Here is a 27,042-nt window from a genome sequence, read left to right on the forward strand (position 1 = left end):
GCTTGCTGCTGCTGCAATCCACTCGTTTTAGATCTGCATAACTCCACCTCTTTTAGCACAGTACCCTCAACCCCCGGCTGTTCCCACCCGCCTCAACACCGTTGGAAGGGAGGAGAACCAATTAAGGCGGGGGGGGGTGGAACGAGCAGCTGTCTACCCTTAGCAGGAGGGTTGCTGATTAATTACCTCTCCTGCTGCTGCTGCTGCTGGCTGTCCAGCAGCAGACTGAAGGTGGCTGCTGCTGTGCGCAGGTATATAAAGGCTCAGAGCCTATTATGACACGCGCAGCCAGCGTTCCATTGCCACATTCCGTCTACTGCAGGCGGGATACCTGGATGGCTGAATGTCACTGAGAAGCTCACAGAGACCGCCATAAGCAACAGTTTAAAAGAATGCCACAGACTAATCAACCAAACTTTTTGGGTTGGTTTCTCTTTTATAGTCTGCAGGCATTAAATGAAAGAAGTCAGTGTTCCAGCAGAGGGAGACAACGTTTCAGAAAAGGCATTGTAGCAAACCAAAAAAGAAATTTTAAGCGCAGCAGAGTAACCAGCTCACATACCTGTTAGCTCAGGTGAGTTTAAAAGGCTGCTGTTGATAACAAGGGCATTTGCTAAATAGATGGTGTGTGTGCAACAATATACTGAAAGGTCAATTATATTGTGCAGCTTATCTCACCACCTGTAGTTATTTAGGTGAAAGCTCCAAAATGCTTGCCTAATATGTCTGTTTATCCAAAAGGAAGTATAGAGGGAGAGCTAGATAGATAGCATTGCATTACATTACATTACATGGCAATGCAATGCACAGTTGCTGAAGTTGAACCAAAATGAGCTTGTCATCTGGCTTCTGCAACTTTTAACATGAAAAATCCAATGAGGAGAAGAAAAGCAAAGCCAAAGAGTCCATCCCAAAATCCGACAAACAAGCAAAATGAACAAAAAGCATTGAATTCAATTCTTTCTGATTTTAGAAACTGCATTAAAGAAGGGGTGCACCGGTCCTGGAGATACTGCAATACCAGGTCAATGCGTGGAGTGGACAGAGCAAGCTCTTTTTCCATCTCCCTGTTCTAAAAATCCATTTAATATATGGTCCCCAGATAGGGGACGTATCAGATATTAAACTGATAAGAACAGATACTACACTTGATCTTAGCCAAAAGGCCGAGAAGCGATAACCAGAATTGGTTTCCGACTACGGTGCCACCCAAGGATTCTGAAAAGTCCATTTGTGCAGATGGCCACCTGGACTCCCGTTAAGAAGACATGCTGTCAACCTCTAGATCCCTCACATGCCTGCACTTTTCGGCTTGCTGCTGCTGCAATCCACGCGTTTTAGATCTGCATAACTCCACCTCTTTTAGCACAGTACCCTCAACCCCCGGCTGTTCCCACCCGCCTCAACACCGTTGGAAGGGAGGAGAACCAATTAAGGCGGGGGGGGGGGGGTGGAACGAGCAGCTGTCTACCCTTAGCAGGAGGGTTGCTGATTAATTACCTCTCCTGCTGCTGCTGCTGCTGGCTGTCCAGCAGCAGACTGAAGGTGGCTGCTGCTGTGCGCAGGTATATAAAGGCTCAGAGCCTATTATGACACGCGCAGCCAGCGTTCCATTGCCACATTCCGTCTACTGCAGGCGGGATACCTGGATGGCTGAATGTCACTGAGAAGCTCACAGAGACCGCCATAAGCAACAGTTTAAAAGAATGCCACAGACTAATCAACCAAACTTTTTGGGTTGGTTTCTCTTTTATAGTCTGCAGGCATTAAATGAAAGAAGTCAGTGTTCCAGCAGAGGGAGACAACGTTTCAGAAAAGGCATTGTAGCAAACCAAAAAAGAAATTTTAAGCGCAGCAGAGTAACCAGCTCACATACCTGTTAGCTCAGGTGAGTTTAAAAGGCTGCTGTTGATAACAAGGGCATTTGCTAAATAGATGGTGTGTGTGCAACAATATACTGAAAGGTCAATTATATTGTGCAGCTTATCTCACCACCTGTAGTTATTTAGGTGAAAGCTCCAAAATGCTTGCCTAATATGTCTGTTTATCCAAAAGGAAGTATAGAGGGAGAGCTAGATAGATAGCATTGCATTACATTACATTACATGGCAATGCAATGCACAGTTGCTGAAGTTGAACCAAAATGAGCTTGTCATCTGGCTTCTGCAACTTTTAACATGAAAAATCCAATGAGGAGAAGAAAAGCAAAGCCAAAGAGTCCATCCCAAAATCCGACAAACAAGCAAAATGAACAAAAAGCATTGAATTCAATTCTTTCTGATTTTAGAAACTGCATTAAAGAAGGGGTGCACCGGTCCTGGAGATACTGCAATACCAGGTCAATGCGTGGAGTGGACAGAGCAAGCTCTTTTTCCATCTCCCTGTTCTAAAAATCTATTTAATATATGGTCCCCAGATAGGGGACGTATCAGATATTAAACTGATAAGAACAGATACTACACTTGATCTTAGCCAAAAGGCCGAGAAGCGATAACCAGAATTGGTTTCCGACTACGGTGCCACCCAAGGATTCTGAAAAGTCCATTTGTGGAGATGGCCACCTGGACTCCCGTTAAGAAGACATGCTGTCAACCTCTAGATCCCTCACATGCCTGCACTTTTCGGCTTGCTGCTGCTGCAATCCACGCGTTTTAGATCTGCATAACTCCACCTCTTTTAGCACAGTACCCTCAACCCCCGGCTGTTCCCACCCGCCTCAACACCGTTGGAAGGGAGGAGAACCAATTAAGGCGGGGGGTGGGGGTGGAACGAGCAGCTGTCTACCCTTAGCAGGAGGGTTGCTGATTAATTACCTCTCCTGCTGCTGCTGCTGCTGGCTGTCCAGCAGCAGACTGAAGGTGGCTGCTGCTGTGCGCAGGTATATAAAGGCTCAGAGCCTATTATGACACGCGCAGCCAGCGTTCCATTGCCACATTCCGTCTACTGCAGGCGGGATACCTGGATGGCTGAATGTCACTGAGAAGCTCACAGAGACCGCCATAAGCAACAGTTTAAAAGAATGCCACAGACTAATCAACCAAACTTTTTGGGTTGGTTTCTCTTTTATAGTCTGCAGGCATTAAATGAAAGAAGTCAGTGTTCCAGCAGAGGGAGACAACGTTTCAGAAAAGGCATTGTAGCAAACCAAAAAAGAAATTTTAAGCGCAGCAGAGTAACCAGCTCACATACCTGTTAGCTCAGGTGAGTTTAAAAGGCTGCTGTTGATAACAAGGGCATTTGCTAAATAGATGGTGTGCGTGCAACAATATAGTGAAAGGTCAATTATATTGTGCAGCTTATCTCACCACCTGTAGTTATTTAGGTGAAAGCTCCAAAATGCTTGCCTAATATGTCTGTTTATCCAAAAGGAAGTATAGAGGGAGAGCTAGATAGATAGCATTGCATTACATTACATTACATGGCAATGCAATGCACAGTTGCTGAAGTTGAACCAAAATGAGCTTGTCATCTGGCTTCTGCAACTTTTAACATGAAAAATCCAATGAGGAGAAGAAAAGCAAAGCCAAAGAGTCCATCCCAAAATCCGACAAACAAGCAAAATGAACAAAAAGCATTGAATTCAATTCTTTCTGATTTTAGAAACTGCATTAAAGAAGGGGTGCACCGGTCCTGGAGATACTGCAATACCAGGTCAATGCGTGGAGTGGACAGAGCAAGCTCTTTTTCCATCTCCCTGTTCTAAAAATCCATTTAATATATGGTCCCCAGATAGGGGACGTATCAGATATTAAACTGATAAGAACAGATACTACACTTGATCTTAGCCAAAAGGCCGAGAAGCGATAACCAGAATTGGTTTCCGACTACGGTGCCACCCAAGGATTCTGAAAAGTCCATTTGTGGAGATGGCCACCTGGACTCCCGTTAAGAAGACATGCTGTCAACCTCTAGATCCCTCACATGCCTGCACTTTTCGGCTTGCTGCTGCTGCAATCCACACGTTTTAGATCTGCATAACTCCACCTCTTTTAGCACAGTACCCTCAACCCCCGGCTGTTCCCACCCGCCTCAACACCGTTGGAAGGGAGGAGAACCAATTAAGGCGGGGGGGGGGTGGAACGAGCAGCTGTCTACCCTTAGCAGGAGGGTTGCTGATTAATTACCTCTCCTGCTGCTGCTGCTGCTGGCTGTCCAGCAGCAGACTGAAGGTGGCTGCTGCTGTGCGCAGGTATATAAAGGCTCAGAGCCTATTATGACACGCGCAGCCAGCGTTCCATTGCCACATTCCGTCTACTGCAGGCGGGATACCTGGATGGCTGAATGTCACTGAGAAGCTCACAGAGACCGCCATAAGCAACAGTTTAAAAGAATGCCACAGACTAATCAACCAAACTTTTTGGGTTGGTTTCTCTTTTATAGTCTGCAGGCATTAAATGAAAGAAGTCAGTGTTCCAGCAGAGGGAGACAACGTTTCAGAAAAGGCATTGTAGCAAACCAAAAAAGAAATTTTAAGCGCAGCAGAGTAACCAGCTCACATACCTGTTAGCTCAGGTGAGTTTAAAAGGCTGCTGTTGATAACAAGGGCATTTGCTAAATAGATGGTGTGTGTGCAACAATATACTGAAAGGTCAATTATATTGTGCAGCTTATCTCACCACCTGTAGTTATTTAGGTGAAAGCTCCAAAATGCTTGCCTAATATGTCTGTTTATCCAAAAGGAAGTATAGAGGGAGAGCTAGATAGATAGCATTGCATTACATTACATTACATGGCAATGCAATGCACAGTTGCTGAAGTTGAACCAAAATGAGCTTGTCATCTGGCTTCTGCAACTTTTAACATGAAAAATCCAATGAGGAGAAGAAAAGCAAAGCCAAAGAGTCCATCCCAAAATCCGACAAACAAGCAAAATGAACAAAAAGCATTGAATTCAATTCTTTCTGATTTTAGAAACTGCATTAAAGAAGGGGTGCACCGGTCCTGGAGATACTGCAATACCAGGTCAATGCGTGGAGTGGACAGAGCAAGCTCTTTTTCCATCTCCCTGTTCTAAAAATCCATTTAATATATGGTCCCCAGATAGGGGACGTATCAGATATTAAACTGATAAGAACAGATACTACACTTGATCTTAGCCAAAAGGCCGAGAAGCGATAACCAGAATTGGTTTCCGACTACGGTGCCACCCAAGGATTCTGAAAAGTCCATTTGTGGAGATGGCCACCTGGACTCCCGTTAAGAAGACATGCTGTCAACCTCTAGATCCCTCACATGCCTGCACTTTTCGGCTTGCTGCTGCTGCAATCCACGCGTTTTAGATCTGCATAACTCCACCTCTTTTAGCACAGTACCTTACCCTCAACCCCCGGCTGTTCCCACCCGCCTCAACACCGTTGGAAGGGAGGAGAACCAATTAAGGCGGGGGGGGGGTGGAACGAGCAGCTGTCTACCCTTAGCAGGAGGGTTGCTGATTAATTACCTCTCCTGCTGCTGCTGCTGCTGGCTGTCCAGCAGCAGACTGAAGGTGGCTGCTGCTGTGCGCAGGTATATAAAGGCTCAGAGCCTATTATGACACGCGCAGCCAGCGTTCCATTGCCACATTCCGTCTACTGCAGGCGGGATACCTGGATGGCTGAATGTCACTGAGAAGCTCACAGAGACCGCCATAAGCAACAGTTTAAAAGAATGCCACAGACTAATCAACCAAACTTTTTGGGTTGGTTTCTCTTTTATAGTCTGCAGGCATTAAATGAAAGAAGTCAGTGTTCCAGCAGAGGGAGACAACGTTTCAGAAAAGGCATTGTAGCAAACCAAAAAAGAAATTTTAAGCGCAGCAGAGTAACCAGCTCACATACCTGTTAGCTCAGGTGAGTTTAAAAGGCTGCTGTTGATAACAAGGGCATTTGCTAAATAGATGGTGTGTGTGCAACAATATACTGTAAGGTCAATTATATTGTGCAGCTTATCTCACCACCTGTAGTTATTTAGGTGAAAGCTCCAAAATGCTTGCCTAATATGTCTGTTTATCCAAAAGGAAGTATAGAGGGAGAGCTAGATAGATAGCATTGCATTACATTACATTACATGGCAATGCAATGCACAGTTGCTGAAGTTGAACCAAAATGAGCTTGTCATCTGGCTTCTGCAACTTTTAACATGAAAAATCCAATGAGGAGAAGAAAAGCAAAGCCAAAGAGTCCATCCCAAAATCCGACAAACAAGCAAAATGAACAAAAAGCATTGAATTCAATTCTTTCTGATTTTAGAAACTGCATTAAAGAAGGGGTGCACCGGTCCTGGAGATACTGCAATACCAGGTCAATGCGTGGAGTGGACAGAGCAAGCTCTTTTTCCATCTCCCTGTTCTAAAAATCCATTTAATATATGGTCCCCAGATAGGGGACGTATCAGATATTAAACTGATAAGAACAGATACTACACTTGATCTTAGCCAAAAGGCCGAGAAGCGATAACCAGAATTGGTTTCCGACTACGGTGCCACCCAAGGATTCTGAAAAGTCCATTTGTGGAGATGGCCACCTGGACTCCCGTTAAGAAGACATGCTGTCAACCTCTAGATCCCTCACATGCCTGCACTTTTCGGCTTGCTGCTGCTGCAATCCACGCGTTTTAGATCTGCATAACTCCACCTCTTTTAGCACAGTACCTTACCCTCAACCCCCGGCTGTTCCCACCCGCCTCAACACCGTTGGAAGGGAGGAGAACCAATTAAGGTGGGGGGGGGTGGAACGAGCAGCTGTCTACCCTTAGCAGGAGGGTTGCTGATTAATTACCTCTCCTGCTGCTGCTGCTGCTGGTTGTCCAGCAGCAGACTGAAGGTGGCTGCTGCTGTGCGCAGGTATATAAAGGCTCAGAGCCTATTATGACATGCGCAGCCAGCGTTCCATTGCCACATTCCGTCTACTGCAGGCGGGATACCTGGATGGCTGAATGTCACTGAGAAGCTCACAGAGACCGCCATAAGCAACAGTTTAAAAGAATGCCACAGACTAATCAACCAAACTTTTTGGGTTGGTTTCTCTTTTATAGTCTGCAGGCATTAAATGAAAGAAGTCAGTGTTCCAGCAGAGGGAGACAACGTTTCAGAAAAGGCATTGTAGCAAACCAAAAAAGAAATTTTAAGCGCAGCAGAGTAACCAGCTCACATACCTGTTAGCTCAGGTGAGTTTAAAAGGCTGCTGTTGATAACAAGGGCATTTGCTAAATAGATGGTGTGTGTGCAACAATATACTGAAAGGTCAATTATATTGTGCAGCTTATCTCACCACCTGTAGTTATTTAGGTGAAAGCTCCAAAATGCTTGCCTAATATGTCTGTTTATCCAAAAGGAAGTATAGAGGGAGAGCTAGATAGATAGCATTGCATTACATTACATTACATGGCAATGCAATGCACAGTTGCTGAAGTTGAACCAAAATGAGCTTGTCATCTGGCTTCTGCAACTTTTAACATGAAAAATCCAATGAGGAGAAGAAAAGCAAAGCCAAAGAGTCCATCCCAAAATCCGACAAACAAGCAAAATGAACAAAAAGCATTGAATTCAATTCTTTCTGATTTTAGAAACTGCATTAAAGAAGGGGTGCACCGGTCCTGGAGATACTGCAATACCAGGTCAATGCGTGGAGTGGACAGAGCAAGCTCTTTTTCCATCTCCCTGTTCTAAAAATCCATTTAATATATGGTCCCCAGATAGGGGACGTATCAGATATTAAACTGATAAGAACAGATACTACACTTGATCTTAGCCAAAAGGCCGAGAAGCGATAACCAGAATTGGTTTCCGACTACGGTGCCACCCAAGGATTCTGAAAAGTCCATTTGTGGAGATGGCCACCTGGACTCCCGTTAAGAAGACATGCTGTCAACCTCTAGATCCCTCACATGCCTGCACTTTTCGGCTTGCTGCTGCTGCAATCCACGCGTTTTAGATCTGCATAACTCCACCTCTTTTAGCACAGTACCCTCAACCCCCGGCTGTTCCCACCCGCCTCAACACCGTTGGAAGGGAGGAGAACCAATTAAGGCGGGGGGGGGGGTGGAGCGAGCAGCTGTCTACCCTTAGCAGGAGGGTTGCTGATTAATTACCTCTCCTGCTGCTGCTGCTGCTGGCTGTCCAGCAGCAGACTGAAGGTGGCTGCTGCTGTGCGCAGGTATATAAAGGCTCAGAGCCTATTATGACACGCGCAGCCAGCGTTCCATTGCCACATTCCGTCTACTGCAGGCGGGATACCTGGATGGCTGAATGTCACTGAGAAGCTCACAGAGACCGCCATAAGCAACAGTTTAAAAGAATGCCACAGACTAATCAACCAAACTTTTTGGGTTGGTTTCTCTTTTATAATCTGCAGGCATTAAATGAAAGAAGTCAGTGTTCCAGCAGAGGGAGATAACGTTTCAGAAAAGGCATTGTAGCAAACCAAAAAAGAAATTTTAAGCGCAGCAGAGTAACCAGCTCACATACCTGTTAGCTCAGGTGAGTTTAAAAGGCTGCTGTTGATAACAAGGGCATTTGCTAAATAGATGGTGTGTGTGCAACAATATACTGAAAGGTCAATTATATTGTGCAGCTTATCTCACCACCTGTAGTTATTTAGGTGAAAGCTCCAAAATGCTTGCCTAATATGTCTGTTTATCCAAAAGGAAGTATAGAGGGAGAGCTAGATAGATAGCATTGCATTACATTACATTACATGGCAATGCAATGCACAGTTGCTGAAGTTGAACCAAAATGAGCTTGTCATCTGGCTTCTGCAACTTTTAACATGAAAAATCCAATGAGGAGAAGAAAAGCAAAGCCAAAGAGTCCATCCCAAAATCCGACAAACAAGCAAAATGAACAAAAAGCATTGAATTCAATTCTTTCTGATTTTAGAAACTGCATTAAAGAAGGGGTGCACCGGTCCTGGAGATACTGCAATACCAGGTCAATGCGTGGAGTGGACAGAGCAAGCTCTTTTTCCATCTCCCTGTTCTAAAAATCCATTTAATATATGGTCCCCAGATAGGGGACGTATCAGATATTAAACTGATAAGAACAGATACTACACTTGATCTTAGCCAAAAGGCCGAGAAGCGATAACCAGAATTGGTTTCCGACTACGGTGCCACCCAAGGATTCTGAAAAGTCCATTTGTGGAGATGGCCACCTGGACTCCCGTTAAGAAGACATGCTGTCAACCTCTAGATCCCTCACATGCCTGCACTTTTCGGCTTGCTGCTGCTGCAATCCACGCGTTTTAGATCTGCATAACTCCACCTCTTTTAGCACAGTACCTTACCCTCAACCCCCGGCTGTTCCCACCCGCCTCAACACCGTTGGAAGGGAGGAGAACCAATTAAGGTGGGGGGGGGTGGAACGAGCAGCTGTCTACCCTTAGCAGGAGGGTTGCTGATTAATTACCTCTCCTGCTGCTGCTGCTGCTGGTTGTCCAGCAGCAGACTGAAGGTGGCTGCTGCTGTGCGCAGGTATATAAAGGCTCAGAGCCTATTATGACACGCGCAGCCAGCGTTCCATTGCCACATTCCGTCTACTGCAGGCGGGATACCTGGATGGCTGAATGTCACTGAGAAGCTCACAGAGACCGCCATAAGCAACAGTTTAAAAGAATGCCACAGACTAATCAACCAAACTTTTTGGGTTGGTTTCTCTTTTATAGTCTGCAGGCATTAAATGAAAGAAGTCAGTGTTCCAGCAGAGGGAGACAACGTTTCAGAAAAGGCATTGTAGCAAACCAAAAAAGAAATTTTAAGCGCAGCAGAGTAACCAGCTCACATACCTGTTAGCTCAGGTGAGTTTAAAAGGCTGCTGTTGATAACAAGGGCATTTGCTAAATAGATGGTGTGTGTGCAACAATATACTGAAAGGTCAATTATATTGTGCAGCTTATCTCACCACCTGTAGTTATTTAGGTGAAAGCTCCAAAATGCTTGCCTAATATGTCTGTTTATCCAAAAGGAAGTATAGAGGGAGAGCTAGATAGATAGCATTGCATTACATTACATTACATGGCAATGCAATGCACAGTTGCTGAAGTTGAACCAAAATGAGCTTGTCATCTGGCTTCTGCAACTTTTAACATGAAAAATCCAATGAGGAGAAGAAAAGCAAAGCCAAAGAGTCCATCCCAAAATCCGACAAACAAGCAAAATGAACAAAAAGCATTGAATTCAATTCTTTCTGATTTTAGAAACTGCATTAAAGAAGGGGTGCACCGGTCCTGGAGATACTGCAATACCAGGTCAATGCGTGGAGTGGACAGAGCAAGCTCTTTTTAAATCTCCCTGTTCTAAAAATCTCTTTAATATATGGTCCCCAGATAGGGGACGTATCAGATATTAAACTGATAAGAACAGATACTACACTTGATCTTAGCCAAAAGGCCGAGAAGCGATAACCAGAATTGGTTTCCGACTACGGTGCCACCCAAGGATTCTGAAAAGTCCATTTGTGGAGATGGCCACCTGGACTCCCGTTAAGAAGACATGCTGTCAACCTCTAGATCCCTCACATGCCTGCACTTTTCGGCTTGCTGCTGCTGCAATCCACGCGTTTTAGATCTGCATAACTCCACCTCTTTTAGCACAGTACCCTCAACCCCCGGCTGTTCCCACCCGCCTCAACACCGTTGGAAGGGAGGAGAACCAATTAAGGCGGCGGGGGGGGGGTGAAACGAGCAGCTGTCTACCCTTAGCAGGAGGGTTGCTGATTAATTACCTCTCCTGCTGCTGCTGCTGCTGGCTGTCCAGCAGCAGACTGAAGGTGGCTGCTGCTGTGCGCAGGTATATAAAGGCTCAGAGCCTATTATGACACGCGCAGCCAGCGTTCCATTGCCACATTCCGTCTACTGCAGGCGGGATACCTGGATGGCTGAATGTCACTGAGAAGCTCACAGAGACCGCCATAAGCAACAGTTTAAAAGAATGCCACAGACTAATCAACCAATCTTTTTGGGTTGGTTTCTCTTTTATAGTCTGCAGGCATTAAATGAAAGAAGTCAGTGTTCCAGCAGAGGGAGACAACGTTTCAGAAAAGGCATTGTAGCAAACCAAAAAAGAAATTTTAAGCGCAGCAGAGTAACCAGCTCACATACCTGTTAGCTCAGGTGAGTTTAAAAGGCTGCTGTTGATAACAAGGGCATTTGCTAAATAGATGGTGTGTGTGCAACAATATACTGAAAGGTCAATTATATTGTGCAGCTTATCTCACCACCTGTAGTTATTTAGGTGAAAGCACCAAAATGCTTGCCTAATATGTCTGTTTATCCAAAAGGAAGTATAGAGGGAGAGCTAGATAGATAGCATTGCATTACATTACATTACATGGCAATGCAATGCACAGTTGCTGAAGTTGAACCAAAATGAGCTTGTCATCTGGCTTCTGCAACTTTTAACATGAAAAATCCAATGAGGAGAAGAAAAGCAAAGCCAAAGAGTCCATCCCAAAATCCGACAAACAAGCAAAATGAACAAAAAGCATTGAATTCAATTCTTTCTGATTTTAGAAACTGCATTAAAGAAGGGGTGCACCGGTCCTGGAGATACTGCAATACCAGGTCAATGCGTGGAGTGGACAGAGCAAGCTCTTTTTCCATCTCCCTGTTCTAAAAATCCATTTAATATATGGTCCCCAGATAGGGGACGTATCAGATATTAAACTGATAAGAACAGATACTACACTTGATCTTAGCCAAAAGGCCGAGAAGCGATAACCAGAATTGGTTTCCGACTACGGTGCCACCCAAGGATTCTGAAAAGTCCATTTGTGGAGATGGCCACCTGGACTCCCGTTAAGAAGACATGCTGTCAACCTCTAGATCCCTCACATGCCTGCACTTTTCGGCTTGCTGCTGCTGCAATCCACGCGTTTTAGATCTGCATAACTCCACCTCTTTTAGCACAGTACCCTCAACCCCCGGCTGTTCCCACCCGCCTCAACACCGTTGGAAAGGAGGAGAAATAATTAAGGCGGGGGGGGGGTGGAACGAGCAGCTGTCTACCCTTAGCAGGAGGGTTGCTGATTAATTACCTCTCCTGCTGCTGCTGCTGGCTGTCCAGCAGCAGACTGAAGGTGGCTGCTGCTGTGCGCAGGTATATAAAGGCTCAGAGCCTATTATGACACGCGCAGCCAGCGTTCCATTGCCACATTCCGTCTACTGCAGGCGGGATACCTGGATGGCTGAATGTCACTGAGAAGCTCACAGAGACCGCCGTAAGCAACAGTTTAAAAGAATGCCACAGACTAATCAACCAAACTTTTTGGGTTGGTTTCTCTTTTATAGTCTGCAGGCATTAAATGAAAGAAGTCAGTGTTCCAGCAGAGGGAGACAACGTTTCAGAAAAGGCATTGTAGCAAACCAAAAAAGAAATTTTAAGCGCAGCAGAGTAACCAGCTCACATACCTGTTAGCTCAGGTGAGTTTAAAAGGCTGCTGTTGATAACAAGGGCATTTGCTAAATAGATGGTGTGTGTGCAACAATATACTGAAAGGTCAATTATATTGTGCAGCTTATCTCACCACCTGTAGTTATTTAGGTGAAAGCTCCAAAATGCTTGCCTAATATGTCTGTTTATCCAAAAGGAAGTATAGAGGGAGAGCTAGATAGATAGCATTGCATTACATTACATTACATGGCAATGCAATGCACAGTTGCTGAAGTTGAACCAAAATGAGCTTGTCATCTGGCTTCTGCAACTTTTAACATGAAAAATCCAATGAGGAGAAGAAAAGCAAAGCCAAAGAGTCCATCCCAAAATCCGACAAACAAGCAAAATGAACAAAAAGCATTGAATTCAATTCTTTCTGATTTTAGAAACTGCATTAAAGAAGGGGTGCACCGGTCCTGGAGATACTGCAATACCAGGTCAATGCGTGGAGTGGACAGAGCAAGCTCTTTTTCCATCTCCCTGTTCTAAAAATCCATTTAATATATGGTCCCCAGATAGGGGACGTATCAGATATTAAACTGATAAGAACAGATACTACACTTGATCTTAGCCAAAAGGCCGAGAAGCGATAACCAGAATTGGTTTCCGACTACGGTGCCACCCAAGGATTCTGAAAAGTCCATTTGTGGAGATGGCCACCTGGACTCCCGTTAAGAAGACATGCTGTCAACCTCTAGATCCCTCACATGCCTGCACTTTTCGGCTTGCTGCTGCTGCAATCCACGCGTTTTAGATCTGCATAACTCCACCTCTTTTAGCACAGTACCCTCAACCCCCGGCTGTTCCCACCCGCCTCAACACCGTTGGAAGGGAGGAGAACCAATTAAGGCGGGGGGGGGGGTGGAACGAGCAGCTGTCTACCCTTAGCAGGAGGGTTGCTGATTAATTACCTCTCCTGCTGCTGCTGCTGCTGGCTGTCCAGCAGCAGACTGAAGGTGGCTGCTGCTGTGCGCAGGTATATAAAGGCTCAGAGCCTATTATGACACGCGCAGCCAGCGTTCCATTGCCACATTCCGTCTACTGCAGGCGGGATACCTGGATGGCTGAATGTCACTGAGAAGCTCACAGAGACCGCCATAAGCAACAGTTTAAAAGAATGCCACAGACTAATCAACCAAACTTTTTGGGTTGGTTTCTCTTTTATAGTCTGCAGGCATTAAATGAAAGAAGTCAGTGTTCCAGCAGAGGGAGACAACGTTTCAGAAAAGGCATTGTAGCAAACCAAAAAAGAAATTTTAAGCGCAGCAGAGTAACCAGCTCACATACCTGTTAGCTCAGGTGAGTTTAAAAGGCTGCTGTTGATAACAAGGGCATTTGCTAAATAGATGGTGTGTGCAACAATATACTGAAAGGTCAATTATATTGTGCAGCTTATCTCACCACCTGTAGTTATTTAGGTGAAAGCTCCAAAATGCTTGCCTAATATGTCTGTTTATCCAAAAGGAAGTATAGAGGGAGAGCTAGATAGATAGCATTGCATTACATTACATTACATGGCAATGCAATGCACAGTTGCTGAAGTTGAACCAAAATGAGCTTGTCATCTGGCTTCTGCAACTTTTAACATGAAAAATCCAATGAGGAGAAGAAAAGCAAAGCCAAAGAGTCCATCCCAAAATCCGACAAACAAGCAAAATGAACAAAAAGCATTGAATTCAATTCTTTCTGATTTTAGAAACTGCATTAAAGAAGGGGTGCACCGGTCCTGGAGATACTGCAATACCAGGTCAATGCGTGGAGTGGACAGAGCAAGCTCTTTTTCCATCTCCCTGTTCTAAAAATTCATTTAATATATGGTCCCCAGATAGGGGACGTATCAGATATTAAACTGATAAGAACAGATACTACACTTGATCTTAGCCAAAAGGCCGAGAAGCGATAACCAGAATTGGTTTCCGACTACGGTGCCACCCAAGGATTCTGAAAAGTCCATTTGTGGAGATGGCCACCTGGACTCCCGTTAAGAAGACATGCTGTCAACCTCTAGATCCCTCACATGCCTGCACTTTTCGGCTTGCTGCTGCTGCAATCCACGCGTTTTAGATCTGCATAACTCCACCTCTTTTAGCACAGTACCCTCAACCCCCGGCTGTTCCCACCCGCCTCAACACCGTTGGAAGGGAGGAGAACCAATTAAGGCGGGGGGGGGTGGAACGAGCAGCTGTCTACCCTTAGCAGGAGGGTTGCTGATTAATTACCTCTCCTGCTGCTGCTGCTGCTGGCTGTCCAGCAGCAGACTGAAGGTGGCTGCTGCTGTGCGCAGGTATATAAAGGCTCAGAGCCTATTATGACACGCGCAGCCAGCGTTCCATTGCCACATTCCGTCTACTGCAGGCGGGATACCTGGATGGCTGAATGTCACTGAGAAGCTCACAGAGACCGCCATAAGCAACAGTTTAAAAGAATGCCACAGACTAATCAACCAAACTTTTTGGGTTGGTTTCTCTTTTATAGTCTGCAGGCATTAAATGAAAGAAGTCAGTGTTCCAGCAGAGGGAGACAACGTTTCAGAAAAGGCATTGTAGCAAACCAAAAAAGAAATTTTAAGCGCAGCAGAGTAACCAGCTCACATACCTGTTAGCTCAGGTGAGTTTAAAAGGCTGCTGTTGATAACAAGGGCATTTGCTAAATAGATGGTGTGTGTGCAACAATATACTGAAAGGTCAATTATATTGTGCAGCTTATCTCACCACCTGTAGTTATTTAGGTGAAAGCTCCAAAATGCTTGCCTAATATGTCTGTTTATCCAAAAGGAAGTATAGAGGGAGAGCTAGATAGATAGCATTGCATTACATTACATTACATGGCAATGCAATGCACAGTTGCTGAAGTTGAACCAAAATGAGCTTGTCATCTGGCTTCTGCAACTTTTAACATGAAAAATCCAATGAGGAGAAGAAAAGCAAAGCCAAAGAGTCCATCCCAAAATCCGACAAACAAGCAAAATTAACAAAAAGCATTGAATTCAATTCTTTCTGATTTTAGAAACTGCATTAAAGAAGGGGTGCACCGGTCCTGGAGATACTGCAATACCAGGTCAATGCGTGGAGTGGACAGAGCAAGCTCTTTTTCCATCTCCCTGTTCTAAAAATCCATTTAATATATGGTCCCCAGATAGGGGACGTATCAGATATTAAACTGATAAGAACAGATACTACACTTGATCTTAGCCAAAAGGCCGAGAAGCGATAACCAGAATTGGTTTCCGACTACGGTGCCACCCAAGGATTCTGAAAAGTCCATTTGTGGAGATGGCCACCTGGACTCCCGTTAAGAAGACATGCTGTCAACCTCTAGATCCCTCACATGCCTGCACTTTTCGGCTTGCTGCTGCTGCAATCCACGCGTTTTAGATCTGCATAACTCCACCTCTTTTAGCACAGTACCCTCAACCCCCGGCTGTTCCCACCCGCCTCAACACCGTTGGAAGGGAGGAGAACCAATTAAGGCGGGGGGGGGGGGGTGGAACGAGCAGCTGTCTACCCTTAGCAGGAGGGTTGCTGATTAATTACCTCTCCTGCTGCTGCTGCTGCTGGCTGTCCAGCAGCAGACTGAAGGTGGCTGCTGCTGTGCGCAGGTATATAAAGGCTCAGAGCCTATTATGACACGCGCAGCCAGCGTTCCATTGCCACATTCCGTCTACTGCAGGCGGGATACCTGGATGGCTGAATGTCACTGAGAAGCTCACAGAGACCGCCATAAGCAACAGTTTAAAAGAATGCCACAGACTAATCAACCAAACTTTTTGGGTTGGTTTCTCTTTTATAGTCTGCAGGCATTAAATGAAAGAAGTCAGTGTTCCAGCAGAGGGAGACAACGTTTCAGAAAAGGCATTGTAGCAAACCAAAAAAGAAATTTTAAGCGCAGCAGAGTAACCAGCTCACATACCTGTTAGCTCAGGTGAGTTTAAAAGGCTGCTGTTGATAACAAGGGCATTTGCTAAATAGATGGTGTGTGTGCAACAATATACTGAAAGGTCAATTATATTGTGCAGCTTATCTCACCACCTGTAGTTATTTAGGTGAAAGCTCCAAAATGCTTGCCTAATATGTCTGTTTATCCAAAAGGAAGTATAGAGGGAGAGCTAGATAGATAGCATTGCATTACATTACATTACATGGCAATGCAATGCACAGTTGCTGAAGTTGAACCAAAATGAGCTTGTCATCTGGCTTCTGCAACTTTTAACATGAAAAATCCAATGAGGAGAAGAAAAGCAAAGCCAAAGAGTCCATCCCAAAATCCGACAAACAAGCAAAATTAACAAAAAGCATTGAATTCAATTCTTTCTGATTTTAGAAACTGCATTAAAGAAGGGGTGCACCGGTCCTGGAGATACTGCAATACCAGGTCAATGCGTGGAGTGGACAGAGCAAGCTCTTTTTCCATCTCCCTGTTCTAAAAATCCATTTAATATATGGTCCCCAGATAGGGGACGTATCAGATATTAAACTGATAAGAACAGATACTACACTTGATCTTAGCCAAAAGGCCGAGAAGCGATAACCAGAATTGGTTTCCGACTACGGTGCCACCCAAGGATTCTGAAAAGTCCATTTGTGGAGATGGCCACCTGGACTCCCGTTAAGAAGACATGCTGTCAACCTCTAGATCCCTCACATGCCTGCACTTTTCGGCTTGCTGCTGCTGCAATCCACGCGTTTTAGATCTGCATAACTCCACCTCTTTTAGCACAGTACCCTCAACCCCCGGCTGTTCCCACCCGCCTCAACACCGTTGGAAGGGAGGAGAACCAATTAAGGCGGGGGGGGGGGGGTGGAACGAGCAGCTGTCTACCCTTAGCAGGAGGGTTGCTGATTAATTACCTCTCCTGCTGCTGCTGCTGCTGGCTGTCCAGCAGCAGACTGAAGGTGGCTGCTGCTGTGCGCAGGTATATAAAGGCTCAGAGCCTATTATGACACGCGCAGCCAGCGTTCCATTGCCACATTCCGTCTACTGCAGGCGGGATACCTGGATGGCTGAATGTCACTGAGAAGCTCACAGAGACCGCCATAAGCAACAGTTTAAAAGAATGCCACAGACTAATCAACCAAACTTTTTGGGTTGGTTTCTCTTTTATAGTCTGCAGGCATTAAATGAAAGAAGTCAGTGTTCCAGCAGAGGGAGACAACGTTTCAGAAAAGGCATTGTAGCAAACCAAAAAAGAAATTTTAAGCGCAGCAGAGTAACCAGCTCACATACCTGTTAGCTCAGGTGAGTTTAAAAGGCTGCTGTTGATAACAAGGGCATTTGCTAAATAGATGGTGTGTGTGCAACAATATACTGAAAGGTCAATTATATTGTGCAGCTTATCTCACCACCTGTAGTTATTTAGGTGAAAGCTCCAAAATGCTTGCCTAATATGTCTGTTTATCCAAAAGGAAGTATAGAGGGAGAGCTAGATAGATAGCATTGCATTACATTACATTACATGGCAATGCAATGCACAGTTGCTGAAGTTGAACCAAAATGAGCTTGTCATCTGGCTTCTGCAACTTTTAACATGAAAAATCCAATGAGGAGAAGAAAAGCAAAGCCAAAGAGTCCATCCCAAAATCCGACAAACAAGCAAAATGAACAAAAAGCATTGAATTCAATTCTTTCTGATTTTAGAAACTGCATTAAAGAAGGGGTGCACCGGTCCTGGAGATACTGCAATACCAGGTCAATGCGTGGAGTGGACAGAGCAAGCTCTTTTTCCATCTCCCTGTTCTAAAAATCCATTTAATATATGGTCCCCAGATAGGGGACGTATCAGATATTAAACTGATAAGAACAGATACTACACTTGATCTTAGCCAAAAGGCCGAGAAGCGATAACCAGAATTGGTTTCCGACTACGGTGCCACCCAAGGATTCTGAAAAGTCCATTTGTGGAGATGGCCACCTGGACTCCCGTTAAGAAGACATGCTGTCAACCTCTAGATCCCTCACATGCCTGCACTTTTCGGCTTGCTGCTGCTGCAATCCACGCGTTTTAGATCTGCATAACTCCACCTCTTTTAGCACAGTACCCTCAACCCCCGGCTGTTCCCACCCGCCTCAACACCGTTGGAAGGGAGGAGAACCAATTAAGGCGGGGGGGGGGGGGTGGAACGAGCAGCTGTCTACCCTTAGCAGGAGGGTTGCTGATTAATTACCTCTCCTGCTGCTGCTGCTGCTGGCTGTCCAGCAGCAGACTGAAGGTGGCTGCTGCTGTGCGCAGGTATATAAAGGCTCAGAGCCTATTATGACACGCGCAGCCAGCGTTCCATTGCCACATTCCGTCTACTGCAGGCGGGATACCTGGATGGCTGAATGTCACTGAGAAGCTCACAGAGACCGCCATAAGCAACAGTTTAAAAGAATGCCACAGACTAATCAACCAAACTTTTTGGGTTGGTTTCTCTTTTATAGTCTGCAGGCATTAAATGAAAGAAGTCAGTGTTCCAGCAGAGGGAGACAACGTTTCAGAAAAGGCATTGTAGCAAACCAAAAAAGAAATTTTAAGCGCAGCAGAGTAACCAGCTCACATACCTGTTAGCTCAGGTGAGTTTAAAAGGCTGCTGTTGATAACAAGGGCATTTGCTAAATAGATGGTGTGTGTGCAACAATATACTGAAAGGTCAATTATATTGTGCAGCTTATCTCACCACCTGTAGTTATTTAGGTGAAAGCTCCAAAATGCTTGCCTAATATGTCTGTTTATCCAAAAGGAAGTATAGAGGGAGAGCTAGATAGATAGCATTGCATTACATTACATTACATGGCAATGCAATGCACAGTTGCTGAAGTTGAACCAAAATGAGCTTGTCATCTGGCTTCTGCAACTTTTAACATGAAAAATCCAATGAGGAGAAGAAAAGCAAAGCCAAAGAGTCCATCCCAAAATCCGACAAACAAGCAAAATGAACAAAAAGCATTGAATTCAATTCTTTCTGATTTTAGAAACTGCATTAAAGAAGGGGTGCACCGGTCCTGGAGATACTGCAATACCAGGTCAATGCGTGGAGTGGACAGAGCAAGCTCTTTTTCCATCTCCCTGTTCTAAAAATCCATTTAATATATGGTCCCCAGATAGGGGACGTATCAGATATTAAACTGATAAGAACAGATACTACACTTGATCTTAGCCAAAAGGCCGAGAAGCGATAACCAGAATTGGTTTCCGACTACGGTGCCACCCAAGGATTCTGAAAAGTCCATTTGTGGAGATGGCCACCTGGACTCCCGTTAAGAAGACATGCTGTCAACCTCTAGATCCCTCACATGCCTGCACTTTTCGGCTTGCTGCTGCTGCAATCCACGCGTTTTAGATCTGCATAACTCCACCTCTTTTAGCACAGTACCCTCAACCCCTGGCTGTTCCCACCCGCCTCAACACCGTTGGAAGGGAGGAGAACCAATTAAGGCGGGGGGGGGGTGGAACGAGCAGCTGTCTACCCTTAGCAGGAGGGTTGCTGATCAATTACCTCTCCTGCTGCTGCTGCTGCTGCTGGCTGTCCAGCAGCAGACTGAAGGTGGCTGCTGCTGTGCGCAGGTATATAAAGGCTCAGAGCCTATTATGACACGCGCAGCCAGCGTTCCATTGCCACATTCCGTCTACTGCAGGCGGGATACCTGGATGGCTGAATGTCACTGAGAAGCTCACAGAGACCGCCATAAGCAACAGTTTAAAAGAATGCCACAGACTAATCAACCAAACTTTTTGGGTTGGTTTCTCTTTTATAGTCTGCAGGCATTAAATGAAAGAAGTCAGTGTTCCAGCAGAGGGAGACAACGTTTCAGAAAAGGCATTGTAGCAAACCAAAAAAGAAATTTTAAGCGCAGCAGAGTAACCAGCTCACATACCTGTTAGCTCAGGTGAGTTTAAAAGGCTGCTGTTGATAACAAGGGCATTTGCTAAATAGATGGTGTTTGTGCAACAATATACTGAAAGGTCAATTATATTGTGCAGCTTATCTCACCACCTGTAGTTATTTAGGTGAAAGCTCCAAAATGCTTGCCTAATATGTCTGTTTATCCAAAAGGAAGTATAGAGGGAGAGCTAGATAGATAGCATTGCATTACATTACATTACATGGCAATGCAATGCACAGTTGCTGAAGTTGAACCAAAATGAGCTTGTCATCTGGCTTCTGCAACTTTTAACATGAAAAATCCAATGAGGAGAAGAAAAGCAAAGCCAAAGAGTCCATCCCAAAATCCGACAAACAAGCAAAATGAACAAAAAGCATTGAATTCAATTCTTTCTGATTTTAGAAACTGCATTAAAGAAGGGGTGCACCGGTCCTGGAGATACTGCAATACCCGGTCAATGCGTGGAGTGGACAGAGCAAGCTCTTTTTCCATCTCCCTGTTCTAAAAATCCATTTAATATATGGTCCCCAGATAGGGGACGTATCAGATATTAAACTGATAAGAACAGATACTACACTTGATCTTAGCCAAAAGGCTGAGAAGCGATAACCAGAATTGGTTTCCGACTACGGTGCCACCCAAGGATTCTGAAAAGTCCATTTGTGGAGATGGCCACCTGGACTCCCGTTAAGAAGACATGCTGTCAACCTCTAGATCCCTCACATGCCTGCACTTTTCGGCTTGCTGCTGCTGCAATCCACGCGTTTTAGATCTGCATAACTCCACCTCTTTTAGCACAGTACCCTCAACCCCCGGCTGTTCCCACCCGCCTCAACACCGTTGGAAGGGAGGAGAACCAATTAAGGCGGGGGGGGGGGTGGAACGAGCAGCTGTCTACCCTTAGCAGGAGGGTTGCTGATTAATTACCTCTCCTGCTGCTGCTGCTGCTGGCTGTCCAGCAGCAGACTGAAGGTGGCTGCTGCTGTGCGCAGGTATATAAAGGCTCAGAGCCTATTATGACACGCGCAGCCAGCGTTCCATTGCCACATTCCGTCTACTGCAGGCGGGATACCTGGATGGCTGAATGTCACTGAGAAGCTCACAGAGACCCCCATAAGCAACAGTTTAAAAGAATGCCACAGACTAATCAACCAAACTTTTTGGGTTGGTTTCTCTTTTATAGTCTGCAGGCATTAAATGAAAGAAGTCAGTGTTCCAGCAGAGGGAGACAACGTTTCAGAAAAGGCATTGTAGCAAACCAAAAAAGAAATTTTAAGCGCAGCAGAGTAACCAGCTCACATACCTGTTAGCTCAGGTGAGTTTAAAAGGCTGCTGTTGATAACAAGGGCATTTGCTAAATAGATGGTGTGTGTGCAACAATATACTGAAAGGTCAATTATATTGTGCAGCTTATCTCACCACCTGTAGTTATTTAGGTGAAAGCTCCAAAATGCTTGCCTAATATGTCTGTTTATCCAAAAGGAAGTATAGAGGGAGAGCTAGATAGATAGCATTGCATTACATTACATTACATGGCAATGCAATGCACAGTTGCTGAAGTTGAACCAAAATGAGCTTGTCATCTGGCTTCTGCAACTTTTAACATGAAAAATCCAATGAGGAGAAGAAAAGCAAAGCCAAAGAGTCCATCCCAAAATCCGACAAACAAGCAAAATGAACAAAAAGCATTGAATTCAATTCTTTCTGATTTTAGAAACTGCATTAAAGAAGGGGTGCACCGGTCCTGGAGATACTGCAATACCAGGTCAATGCGTGGAGTGGACAGAGCAAGCTCTTTTTCCATCTCCCTGTTCTAAAAATCCATTTAATATATGGTCCCCAGATAGGGGACGTATCAGATATTAAACTGATAAGAACAGATACTACACTTGATCTTAGCCAAAAGGCCGAGAAGCGATAACCAGAATTGGTTTCCGACTACGGTGCCACCCAAGGATTCTGAAAAGTCCATTTGTGGAGATGGCCACCTGGACTCCCGTTAAGAAGACATGCTGTCAACCTCTAGATCCCTCACATGCCTGCACTTTTCGGCTTGCTGCTGCTGCAATCCACGCGTTTTAGATCTGCATAACTCCACCTCTTTTAGCACAGTACCCTCAACCCCTGGCTGTTCCCACCCGCCTCAACACCGTTGGAAGGGAGGAGAACCAATTAAGGCGGGGGGGGGGTGGAACGAGCAGCTGTCTACCCTTAGCAGGAGGGTTGCTGATCAATTACCTCTCCTGCTGCTGCTGCTGCTGGCTGTCCAGCAGCAGACTGAAGGTGGCTGCTGCTGTGCGCAGGTATATAAAGGCTCAGAGCCTATTATGACACGCGCAGCCAGCGTTCCATTGCCACATTCCGTCTACTGCAGGCGGGATACCTGGATGGCTGAATGTCACTGAGAAGCTCACAGAGACCGCCATAAGCAACAGTTTAAAAGAATGCCACAGACTAATCAACCAAACTTTTTGGGTTGGTTTCTCTTTTATAGTCTGCAGGCATTAAATGAAAGAAGTCAGTGTTCCAGCAGAGGGAGACAACGTTTCAGAAAAGGCATTGTAGCAAACCAAAAAAGAAATTTTAAGCGCAGCAGAGTAACCAGCTCACATACCTGTTAGCTCAGGTGAGTTTAAAAGGCTGCTGTTGATAACAAGGGCATTTGCTAAATAGATGGTGTGTGTGCAACAATATACTGAAAGGTCAATTATATTGTGCAGCTTATCTCACCACCTGTAGTTATTTAGGTGAAAGCTCCAAAATGCTTGCCTAATATGTCTGTTTATCCAAAAGGAAGTATAGAGGGAGAGCTAGATAGATAGCATTGCATTACATTACATTACATGGCAATGCAATGCACAGTTGCTGAAGTTGAACCAAAATGAGCTTGTCATCTGGCTTCTGCAACTTTTAACATGAAAAATCCAATGAGGAGAAGAAAAGCAAAGCCAAAGAGTCCATCCCAAAATCCGACAAACAAGCAAAATGAACAAAAAGCATTGAATTCAATTCTTTCTGATTTTAGAAACTGCATTAAAGAAGGGGTGCACCGGTCCTGGAGATACTGCAATACCAGGTCAATGCGTGGAGTGGACAGAGCAAGCTCTTTTTCCATCTCCCTGTTCTAAAAATCCATTTAATATATGGTCCCCAGATAGGGGACGTATCAGATATTAAACTGATAAGAACAGATACTACACTTGATCTTAGCCAAAAGGCCGAGAAGCGATAACCAGAATTGGTTTCCGACTACGGTGCCACCCAAGGATTCTGAAAAGTCCATTTGTGGAGATGGCCACCTGGACTCCCGTTAAGAAGACATGCTGTCAACCTCTAGATCCCTCACATGCCTGCACTTTTCGGCTTGCTGCTGCTGCAATCCACGCGTTTTAGATCTGCATAACTCCACCAATTTTAGCACAGTACCCTCAACCCCCGGCTGTTCCCACCCGCCTCAACACCGTTGGAAGGGAGGAGAACCAATTAAGGCGGAGGGGGGGGTGGAACGAGCAGCTGTCTACCCTTAGCAGGAGGGTTGCTGATTAATTACCTCTCCTGCTGCTGCTGCTGCTGGCTGTCCAGCAGCAGACTGAAGGTGGCTGCTGCTGTGCGCAGGTATATAAAGGCTCAGAGCCTATTATGACACGCGCAGCCAGCGTTCCATTGCCACATTCCGTCTACTGCAGGCGGGATACCTGGATGGCTGAATGTCACTGAGAAGCTCACAGAGACCGCCATAAGCAACAGTTTAAAAGAATGCCACAGACTAATCAACCAAACTTTTTGGGTTGGTTTCTCTTTTATAGTCTGCAGGCATTAAATGAAAGAAGTCAGTGTTCCAGCAGAGGGAGACAACGTTTCAGAAAAGGCATTGTAGCAAACCAAAAAAGAAATTTTAAGCGCAGCAGAGTAACCAGCTCACATACCTGCTAGCTCAGGTGAGTTTAAAAGGCTGCTGTTGATAACAAGGGCATTTGCTAAATAGATGGTGTGTGTGCAACAATATACTGAAAGGTCAATTATATTGTGCAGCTTATCTCACCACCTGTAGTTATTTAGGTGAAAGCTCCAAAATGCTTGCCTAATATGTCTGTTTATCCAAAAGGAAGTATAGAGGGAGAGCTAGATAGATAGCATTGCATTACATTACATTACATGGCAATGCAATGCACAGTTGCTGAAGTTGAACCAAAATGAGCTTGTCATCTGGCTTCTGCAACTTTTAACATGAAAAATCCAATGAGGAGAAGAAAAGCAAAGCCAAAGAGTCCATCCCAAAATCCGACAAACAAGCAAAATGAACAAAAAGCATTGAATTCAATTCTTTCTGATTTTAGAAACTGCATTAAAGAAGGGGTGCACCGGTCCTGGAGATACTGCAATACCAGGTCAATGCGTGGAGTGGACAGAGCAAGCTCTTTTTCCATCTCCCTGTTCTAAAAATCCATTTAATATATGGTCCCCAGATAGGGGACGTATCAGATATTAAACTGATAAGAACAGATACTACACTTGATCTTAGCCAAAAGGCCGAGAAGCGATAACCAGAATTGGTTTCCGACTACGGTGCCACCCAAGGATTCTGAAAAGTCCATTTGTGGAGATGGCCACCTGGACTCCCGTTAAGAAGACATGCTGTCAACCTCTAGATCCCTCACATGCCTGCACTTTTCGGCTTGCTGCTGCTGCAATCCACGCGTTTTAGATCTGCATAACTCCACCTCTTTTAGCACAGTACCCTCAACCCCCGGCTGTTCCCACCCGCCTCAACACCGTTGGAAGGGAGGAGAACCAATTAAGGCGGGGGGGGGGGGTGGAACGAGCAGCTGTCTACCCTTAGCAGGAGGTTTGCTGATTAATTACCTCTCCTGCTGCTGCTGCTGCTGGCTGTCCAGCAGCAGACTGAAGGTGGCTGCTGCTGTGCGCAGGTATATAAAGGCTCAGAGCCTATTATGACACGCGCAGCCAGCGTTCCATTGCCACATTCCGTCTACTGCAGGCGGGATACCTGGATGGCTGAATGTCACTGAGAAGCTCACAGAGACCGCCATAAGCAACAGTTTAAAAGAATGCCACAGACTAATCAACCAAACTTTTTGGGTTGGTTTCTCTTTTATAGTCTGCAGGCATTAAATGAAAGAAGTCAGTGTTCCAGCAGAGGGAGACAACGTTTCAGAAAAGGCATTGTAGCAAACCAAAAAAGAAATTTTAAGCGCAGCAGAGTAACCAGCTCACATACCTGCTAGCTCAGGTGAGTTTAAAAGGCTGCTGTTGATAACAAGGGCATTTGCTAAATAGATGGTGTGTGTGCAACAATATACTGAAAGGTCAATTATATTGTGCAGCTTATCTCACCACCTGTAGTTATTTAGGTGAAAGCTCCAAAATGCTTGCCTAATATGTCTGTTTATCCAAAAGGAAGTATAGAGGGAGAGCTAGATAGATAGCATTGCATTACATTACATTACATGGCAATGCAATGCACAGTTGCTGAAGTTGAACCAAAATGAGCTTGTCATCTGGCTTCTGCAACTTTTAACATGAAAAATCCAATGAGGAGAAGAAAAGCAAAGCCAAAGAGTCCATCCCAAAATCCGACAAACAAGCAAAATGAACAAAAAGCATTGAATTCAATTCTTTCTGATTTTAGAAACTGCATTAAAGAAGGGGTGCACCGGTCCTGGAGATACTGCAATACCAGGTCAATGCGTGGAGTGGACAGAGCAAGCTCTTTTTCCATCTCCCTGTTCTAAAAATCCATTTAATATATGGTCCCCAGATAGGGGACGTATCAGATATTAAACTGATAAGAACAGATACTACACTTGATCTTAGCCAAAAGGCCGAGAAGCGATAACCAGAATTGGTTTCCGACTACGGTGCCACCCAAGGATTCTGAAAAGTCCATTTGTGGAGATGGCCACCTGGACTCCCGTTAAGAAGACATGCTGTCAACCTCTAGATCCCTCACATGCCTGCACTTTTCGGCTTGCTGCTGCTGCAATCCACGCGTTTTAGATCTGCATAACTCCACCTCTTTTAGCACAGTACCCTCAACCCCCGGCTGTTCCCACCCGCCTCAACACCGTTGGAAGGGAGGAGAACCAATTAAGGCGGGGGGGGGGGGTGGAACGAGCAGCTGTCTACCCTTAGCAGGAGGTTTGCTGATTAATTACCTCTCCTGCTGCTGCTGCTGCTGGCTGTCCAGCAGCAGACTGAAGGTGGCTGCTGCTGTGCGCAGGTATATAAAGGCTCAGAGCCTATTATGACACGCGCAGCCAGCGTTCCATTGCCACATTCCGTCTACTGCAGGCGGGATACCTGGATGGCTGAATGTCACTGAGAAGCTCACAGAGACCGCCATAAGCAACAGTTTAAAAGAATGCCACAGACTAATCAACCAAACTTTTTGGGTTGGTTTCTCTTTTATAGTCTGCAGGTGTGACACCCCAGGGGTCTGGTTGCCACAGTGATAGAGATATTACGTCTGAGAGCAGGTGGGAGGTCCTTTGGTCAGGGATCCTGTGCATGCCACACCTCCTGCCCAGTCTTGGGAGGGGAAGAACTTCCCCTGTATAAACCCTGGGCTGAGGCAGGGTTAGTGAGACAAGGAGAGTGGAGACAAGAAGCAGCATAGGAAACAGCAGAGTTACAAGGAGTCAGGGGCTGGCAGCTGCAGAGCTCGCCCTGACTAAGAAGATTCTTTACCGGACCCGGAGTCCGAGGCTGTGGGGACTAACTCCTACCCAGCAGCAGAATCCGTCAGGCAGGGGATTT

General features: G+C 45.4%; 20 non-coding genes across 20 annotated transcripts; all 20 read right to left on the minus strand.

Annotated features, from left to right (window-relative positions):
* Nucleotides 1-987: 987 nt before the first annotated feature.
* Nucleotides 988-1,178, minus strand: LOC141209228 (U2 spliceosomal RNA). The gene has a single exon (XR_012279429.1). It is a non-coding gene; the product is annotated as a U2 spliceosomal RNA (small nuclear RNA).
* Nucleotides 1,179-2,301: 1,123 nt separating this feature from the next.
* Nucleotides 2,302-2,492, minus strand: LOC141208281 (U2 spliceosomal RNA). The gene has a single exon (XR_012278515.1). It is a non-coding gene; the product is annotated as a U2 spliceosomal RNA (small nuclear RNA).
* A 1,122-nt stretch (nucleotides 2,493-3,614) lies between these two features.
* On the minus strand, nucleotides 3,615-3,805 carry LOC141209229 (U2 spliceosomal RNA). The gene has a single exon (XR_012279430.1). It is a non-coding gene; the product is annotated as a U2 spliceosomal RNA (small nuclear RNA).
* Nucleotides 3,806-4,925: 1,120 nt separating this feature from the next.
* On the minus strand, nucleotides 4,926-5,116 carry LOC141209230 (U2 spliceosomal RNA). The gene has a single exon (XR_012279431.1). It is a non-coding gene; the product is annotated as a U2 spliceosomal RNA (small nuclear RNA).
* A 1,125-nt stretch (nucleotides 5,117-6,241) lies between these two features.
* LOC141209231 (U2 spliceosomal RNA) lies at nucleotides 6,242-6,432 on the minus strand. The gene has a single exon (XR_012279432.1). It is a non-coding gene; the product is annotated as a U2 spliceosomal RNA (small nuclear RNA).
* Nucleotides 6,433-7,556: 1,124 nt separating this feature from the next.
* LOC141209232 (U2 spliceosomal RNA) lies at nucleotides 7,557-7,747 on the minus strand. The gene has a single exon (XR_012279433.1). It is a non-coding gene; the product is annotated as a U2 spliceosomal RNA (small nuclear RNA).
* Nucleotides 7,748-8,868: 1,121 nt separating this feature from the next.
* Nucleotides 8,869-9,059, minus strand: LOC141209233 (U2 spliceosomal RNA). Its single transcript, XR_012279434.1, has one exon. It is a non-coding gene; the product is annotated as a U2 spliceosomal RNA (small nuclear RNA).
* A 1,124-nt stretch (nucleotides 9,060-10,183) lies between these two features.
* LOC141210382 (U2 spliceosomal RNA) lies at nucleotides 10,184-10,374 on the minus strand. The gene has a single exon (XR_012280553.1). It is a non-coding gene; the product is annotated as a U2 spliceosomal RNA (small nuclear RNA).
* Nucleotides 10,375-11,497: 1,123 nt separating this feature from the next.
* LOC141209234 (U2 spliceosomal RNA) lies at nucleotides 11,498-11,688 on the minus strand. Its single transcript, XR_012279435.1, has one exon. It is a non-coding gene; the product is annotated as a U2 spliceosomal RNA (small nuclear RNA).
* A 1,117-nt stretch (nucleotides 11,689-12,805) lies between these two features.
* On the minus strand, nucleotides 12,806-12,996 carry LOC141209235 (U2 spliceosomal RNA). The gene has a single exon (XR_012279436.1). It is a non-coding gene; the product is annotated as a U2 spliceosomal RNA (small nuclear RNA).
* A 1,119-nt stretch (nucleotides 12,997-14,115) lies between these two features.
* Nucleotides 14,116-14,306, minus strand: LOC141210919 (U2 spliceosomal RNA). Its single transcript, XR_012280910.1, has one exon. It is a non-coding gene; the product is annotated as a U2 spliceosomal RNA (small nuclear RNA).
* A 1,119-nt stretch (nucleotides 14,307-15,425) lies between these two features.
* LOC141209236 (U2 spliceosomal RNA) lies at nucleotides 15,426-15,616 on the minus strand. Its single transcript, XR_012279437.1, has one exon. It is a non-coding gene; the product is annotated as a U2 spliceosomal RNA (small nuclear RNA).
* A 1,123-nt stretch (nucleotides 15,617-16,739) lies between these two features.
* LOC141209238 (U2 spliceosomal RNA) lies at nucleotides 16,740-16,930 on the minus strand. The gene has a single exon (XR_012279438.1). It is a non-coding gene; the product is annotated as a U2 spliceosomal RNA (small nuclear RNA).
* Nucleotides 16,931-18,053: 1,123 nt separating this feature from the next.
* On the minus strand, nucleotides 18,054-18,244 carry LOC141209240 (U2 spliceosomal RNA). The gene has a single exon (XR_012279440.1). It is a non-coding gene; the product is annotated as a U2 spliceosomal RNA (small nuclear RNA).
* A 1,123-nt stretch (nucleotides 18,245-19,367) lies between these two features.
* On the minus strand, nucleotides 19,368-19,558 carry LOC141209241 (U2 spliceosomal RNA). The gene has a single exon (XR_012279441.1). It is a non-coding gene; the product is annotated as a U2 spliceosomal RNA (small nuclear RNA).
* Nucleotides 19,559-20,681: 1,123 nt separating this feature from the next.
* Nucleotides 20,682-20,872, minus strand: LOC141210285 (U2 spliceosomal RNA). The gene has a single exon (XR_012280458.1). It is a non-coding gene; the product is annotated as a U2 spliceosomal RNA (small nuclear RNA).
* A 1,121-nt stretch (nucleotides 20,873-21,993) lies between these two features.
* LOC141209242 (U2 spliceosomal RNA) lies at nucleotides 21,994-22,184 on the minus strand. The gene has a single exon (XR_012279442.1). It is a non-coding gene; the product is annotated as a U2 spliceosomal RNA (small nuclear RNA).
* Nucleotides 22,185-23,304: 1,120 nt separating this feature from the next.
* Nucleotides 23,305-23,495, minus strand: LOC141209243 (U2 spliceosomal RNA). Its single transcript, XR_012279443.1, has one exon. It is a non-coding gene; the product is annotated as a U2 spliceosomal RNA (small nuclear RNA).
* A 1,121-nt stretch (nucleotides 23,496-24,616) lies between these two features.
* On the minus strand, nucleotides 24,617-24,807 carry LOC141209244 (U2 spliceosomal RNA). The gene has a single exon (XR_012279444.1). It is a non-coding gene; the product is annotated as a U2 spliceosomal RNA (small nuclear RNA).
* Nucleotides 24,808-25,929: 1,122 nt separating this feature from the next.
* LOC141209245 (U2 spliceosomal RNA) lies at nucleotides 25,930-26,120 on the minus strand. Its single transcript, XR_012279445.1, has one exon. It is a non-coding gene; the product is annotated as a U2 spliceosomal RNA (small nuclear RNA).
* Nucleotides 26,121-27,042: the final 922 nt, after the last annotated feature.

Source organism: Phyllobates terribilis, unplaced genomic scaffold (assembly GCF_046119375.1).
Source record: "Phyllobates terribilis strain yellow unplaced genomic scaffold, ASM4611937v1 Scaffold_169__1_contigs__length_4117513, whole genome shotgun sequence".
Lineage (NCBI taxonomy): Eukaryota > Metazoa > Chordata > Amphibia > Anura > Dendrobatidae > Phyllobates > Phyllobates terribilis.